Consider the following 6,000-nt stretch of genomic DNA (forward strand, 5'->3'; position numbering starts at 1 on the left):
ACCTTGACATGTGTCATGTCATTTGACCGATATCATGGCGACTGAAAACAACTGTCAGATTCAGTATGCATAACATCCAAAGAGGGGCGAATCACAGAAGCTCGTGAAGTTGTTAGATCACAGAGAACTACGAGAATATGGAGTACTACGACTTTGCCGAACGTCGAGCCCGTAAGGGCGTGATTGTTTGACACGGAGCATGCCAGTTGCTAGTAAAACAAGTCACAAAAACGTAACAAAACTAGGATAAATCCAACTACTTGAGACCAAATTCATTAAATACGTACCAAAGTATTTAATATCCAAATTTGTGAATTTTCTTATCATCACAAGAGCCGAGCACAGGTGATGGTTTACTGACAACTGTCGGACTTACAGTTGCTTCACTTTGGCCATTTTGAATCTCACGATTCGGTTAATTTACAGGAGACTGGCGGCAATTCCTGTAGTGGCTGTCATCGCATGATTACTTTTCAGTTTGGCAAGCCGTTTTAAGAATACAGGTTTTACCAGTCCCTGCCTAGCCAAGAATGATGACGTTATGTTATGCCCTTCAATGACGACATTTTCAATAGCCTCCATAGTCGCAACACATGTATACATTAATGAAACATGCGGAAGTCACAGTGAACAATGAACTGTGGATCAAGGATCGTGAGATTCAAAATGGCCTATGTGTAGCAACTGTATGTCTGATAGTTGTCAGTGAATCATCACCTGTGCTAGGCCCTTGTGACGTTGAGAAACCCACTTAATTTGGATATGAAATACTTTGGTACGTATGTGACCGATATGTATATGTATTTGGTCGCGAGTATTCGAATTTATGCTTATTAGATTTATTTTTCTAGCAACTGGCATGCTCCGTGTCAAACCCTTCTCACCCTCACAGTTCGTGCCTTCGGCAATCACAGTTCCTATCATTATGCATTAGTATTCAGTGCTATGGAGCGAGGCGGCGATTTTGATTTAGATGAAACGTAGCGAAAAAAGCACGAACGACTGTCGACAGTCTACGCTACTAGCCATGGCTGTAAATGTCCAACTGTTTACATTGTAAATAATGTCAAGGCCTCGCTGATAACCAAAACTTAGCATCAATAATCGTTTTAATACATATTATTACACCTTTCAGTCTTGATCATAGATGAAAGTATATTTTTGACCTACGAGTGAAATTCAGAAGAGAATTTAATCATCATATCAACAGTACTCCATTATTCATTATGCCCTTTATCTGTCATAATGTTGACACATTGTTTGACATGTACGGGATTAGCAGTCCTCTACCGGAGCTAATATTAAAGTTTGTGTAGCGGGTTATAACCACCTCCTTGTCTGAGTTGCCGCTGAAGTCTTATCAGTATTGGATAGTGTAAGACAAAGGGGGACTTAGAAGGTGTGAATTGGGTTGACCTTTGTAGTTCAAGTAAAACCAGTCCGGCAAAGTCAGAAACCATATGCCTGCACATGGAAGTATAGAAGGGGAGCCTCCATGGTCTCAAGAATGAAATGCAAGAGTACGACCCGGACCAAAATAATTTGCCAAAATTACGAGGAGAACTTAATTACGGAGAAAAATAGTTGTGGCGAGTAGTATTAAAAATAAGTCATACTACTGTACCATGAATGGAGTAGTGACTGCACAGTAAGGGTTTAAGGATGAAGGGCACAACTGTTACCATTCAAAAGAAACGGTAAACATTTAAAAAACGAATTTTACACAGATCTTCAGATGAGCTACACTATAATATTAGACACGTCTCGTTGTTCAGTCATATCAGGGCTTGTGAATGTTGTATGGCTTATTTCTTCGCCGTGAACACTGCATGCTGTGTGTGTCCTCACCCGAATGTGTACACTTTTATTACAGTATTATCATCACCTAGCCTGGCAAGGGGTGAGACAGTGTGTACTTTATCTTAATCTAGTCTAGCAAGGGTGAGATGGACTAATCCTGCCATCCTGTGAACTTGTCGGGCATAAGTACAATAGACACCGGTGGAAAGATAAATAACGCGGCTCCGCCTTGTTGTTTATCTTTCCACCGGTGTCTATTGTATACTTCCCAATAACAGTAAAATCACAATCCCTAACATTAATTTGAACACTTAGGCAACTTACTGCAAGTTCAATACCAATATTTATATTACGCCTACCTCGTTACACACCACAAGCCATTAGTAGATGTGCTGACACATCAAGCATCAATCTTAGGATAACTATCACACTGAAGTTCAAGTCTGGGTCTACGTGCTCGGCGGCGTCAAGTTTACCTTCTGGAAGTTCGGGTAGAATTGGGTCGCATTGAAATTTACGATGTGATACAGCCGTATAAGTTAGCGCCCTCAATCGACACAGGAAAGGTTTGTTAGCGAAGCAAGCCACTCCCTCCTAAAAGCTACACTTCTATTTTTTAACTTTGTATAACAACGTGTGGCCCTGCAACATGAATTGCTCATCAGTCTTGTTACTATTGCTGCTTTATTCAAAACGCTATCCACGCTAAAATCGCACTACTGTTTGCTTTGGCAGCGATTTATATATTTAAATTGTATGAATAGAATGGGAATACATCATCAGAACAGGGTCCAGTGAAGAATATTACATATGGATTATTATAGATAAAAGTTGTTAACATAAACTAATAAACATAAATAAACCATGGATGGATGTTCCAGCAAAAGTGGATATCTATCGGGACTTTTGTCCATATTCATGTTGTAAGCGTGGATAAAAATGTAGTACTTTTCATGGGATCTGAGCCATGCAGACTTACTATCTTTGTTAACGTTTTCTTGCTGTTAAATTTAATATGCCTTAAATATAATGAACTTGAATTAAATCAAATCAAATCAATTAAAATCAATTCAGTTCAACTCAGCTCAACTCAACCCAACCCAAAACAAACCCAACGAACTCAATTCAACTCATCTCAAGTCAACGCAACTAAACTTAGTACAGCTCAGATATATTGTCAAGACTTTTTGTTATCATTTCTGTTGAATATATTTGAAACAGCGTGTTGTCATTGGAGGTACCTCGTCTACATGGTGAAATGTTATATCAGGTGTACCTCAGGGTTCCATCTTGGGTCCGCTCCTTTTTAGTATGTATATTAACGATTTTCCTGATGTTCTTAAGTCGTCTGAGTGTTTGCTGTACGCAGACGACTCCAAGATTTTTAACAATTTTTAACAATTTTTAATGATTTAGACTGTTTTAGACTACACACTGATCTTAATAACGTTTCTGAGTGGTCCAAACTGTGGCACCTCAAACTTAATTTGAAGAAATGCAATGTGATTACTTTCAGTAGGAAGAAGACTGTCATCTCTCATAAATATACCATTAACGGCATCAAAACAAAATCGACCGTGTAAACCAAGTCAAAGACCTTGGCGTTGTCCTTTCAACTAATTTAAGCTAACACATTCAGGAATCGTCAAAAAGGCTTACAGGCTAGTTGGTTTGATAAAGCGTGCCTGCAAGCATTTCCATGACAGTTCTTGTATCATTAATTTATATAAATCGCTTGTACGGAGTCAACTAGAGTATTGTCCACAAGTTTGGTCACCCCATCAGAAGTATTTAATCTCTAAAATTGAAAGGGTCCAGCATAAATTCCTCAACTACCTTTATTTTGGGAAATTGTTCCCTGGTAAAGGAGTAAACCTCGATTACAGTAATCTTTGTCAGTATTTTAATATTCAAAGTCTTCAATCTCGTAGGAAATTGCTGGATGCAGTCTTTTTATATAAATGCTTAAATGGCTCTTTTAACTCAATGTATATTGTTGCCAATGTTCCGTTTCATGTGCCATCCAGGAATCTCCGTTCACACTACACATTTATGGCACGTTTTAATTCTACTCAAAGGAAAAACTCGTTTTTACCTAGGACCTTCAATTTTATCAACACCTTGCAAAACACTGACATATTTTCAAGTCTCAGTACTTTTAGAAAAGATGTCCTAAATGAAATAGTTGATGTGTGAACTTAACGCAATTTCGGTAATATTTATCTTCTTTTAATTTATTTTATTTCTATGTTTACTAGTTTTATAAATATTGTATGTATTTTAGTCTTTCCAATTTCAGAGTGTCTGTAAATGGGGTAATCCTGTAGACATCTCAAACAGATAAATAAAAATAAATAAATAAATAAACGACATAACATGACATGATCCCATGTTTTAATTTAGCGAAATAACGATCTCCCCATTAACACAGCCATATTTCATCATCTGGCACATATTAGTTTGATCACGTGATTTTATTAGACCAATAACTATGCTAACGGCTGTACTGGCAGAGATGAAAGCCCCCCCCCCCCCAACCCACACACACACACACACACACACACATACACACACACGAATTAGAAGTAAATTAATTGATAATTTCCCGCAGTGTTTGCACACATCCAACTTACGTTCAAAGCAAAATATTAATGTTTCCAACAATAACGCATTTTCGCTGTTGTGAAAACAAATAGTAATATTAAATATTCCAGGGCCTGTCTGGGCTTCACATATGTTGTCTGATGGTACATCAATAAGGTAGTTAGGCATGGCAACGATATAGGTATGTGTGTTAGCAAGGTTGACTTTAATTTAGACTGTAAGATACGTCGTGCCGTTCCGCCATCACCAGTGAGGGCGCCCCATCACGGCATACCTTACATACTAGGTTGACATAATATATTGACGTCATTGGCGGGTGTGCTGACAAGATTGATAAATGAATTTGATGGTTACCATGACAAGATGTAAAGATAAACTAACTGGATTGCCAGGTACAAAATTCAAGGTTGACAAGTATGTAGATTAGATATGTGTGTATTTTATGTCCTAATGTGTTTTAGTATTTGTAAGTGGACTTTTGTGTGATTGTTGATTTGAAGTATGAGGGCCTCAATGGAAAGAAGCCGACCCTGCAACGCTTTGCGTTGTTTGTAACGCTTATTGAGTTTTACCCTGAATGAAGATATTTTATAATAATAATAATAATATGTATTTTCAATGATTTCTGAGTAGATTTCTAACAAAGGAAAATCACTAAATGAAGCACTATTTGGCACCGAAACGTTGTATTGTATAATGTCAGAAGTCACTTGGGCATAGACAGTGTAGAGGCTGTGACTTGGGGGAACATGTAGTTTATACGTTATATATAAACAAAAGGCAATATACCCAAGTGAACTCTGGACTATAAATACAAATAATGGACGGGACTGGAATGGTGCATTTGTGTACCTCATTCAAAAGTGGGTCCCAGAGTAAGCTTAGACACTAATTATTAAATACTAACAGTTAATATACATTAACAGATGAAAACATGAAATACATCTATACTAACATGAATTAATGCATGTAACTTGTTTTAATGAATCCTACAATACATACAACACAAGAGACTACCAGTATATAGTTTTATGTATTTTTTCAAAGCTTGGTTACAACCTATTCTAATCCTCTCATTAAAACGTTATAAATGGACAAAAGTGTGACTAAAAATAAAAATAAAATAGAACATTCGGGAACGTAGAATATTTTGTTAATATCATTAGTTAAAATACGCCCTGTGTTAATCATTGCTCATTTTTCAACAAATATGCACGTCGGGTCGTCTGCTTGTAAATCTCCACATCAATTCCAATACTATGATAAGTGTTGATCTCAGTTACAGCCGAAATTATCATCCCGTTCGAATTCATTGATCAGACGTGTATGCGACAAGCTTCACATTAAACAAGCAACTTCAATAAACTCTGACATAAGTAATATCTGTCGAATTAATATACCGCAATGGATTGAATTAGTGTATTCTGGTCACTAATACAAACCATGATGAGTGCTAAATCTGTAAATCAAACAGTTTTTTACACACCGTAAATCCTGTCTTCAACATCGTCGTCACTGGTTTTGATAACTCACACACATCAGAATTTGTGGACGTTAATTGGTTGAATGTGCTTAAAGTTAGAAAATTAATTGTTT

Source organism: Glandiceps talaboti, chromosome 1, assembly GCF_964340395.1.
Source record: "Glandiceps talaboti chromosome 1, keGlaTala1.1, whole genome shotgun sequence".
Classification (NCBI taxonomy): Eukaryota; Metazoa; Hemichordata; class Enteropneusta; family Spengelidae; genus Glandiceps; species Glandiceps talaboti.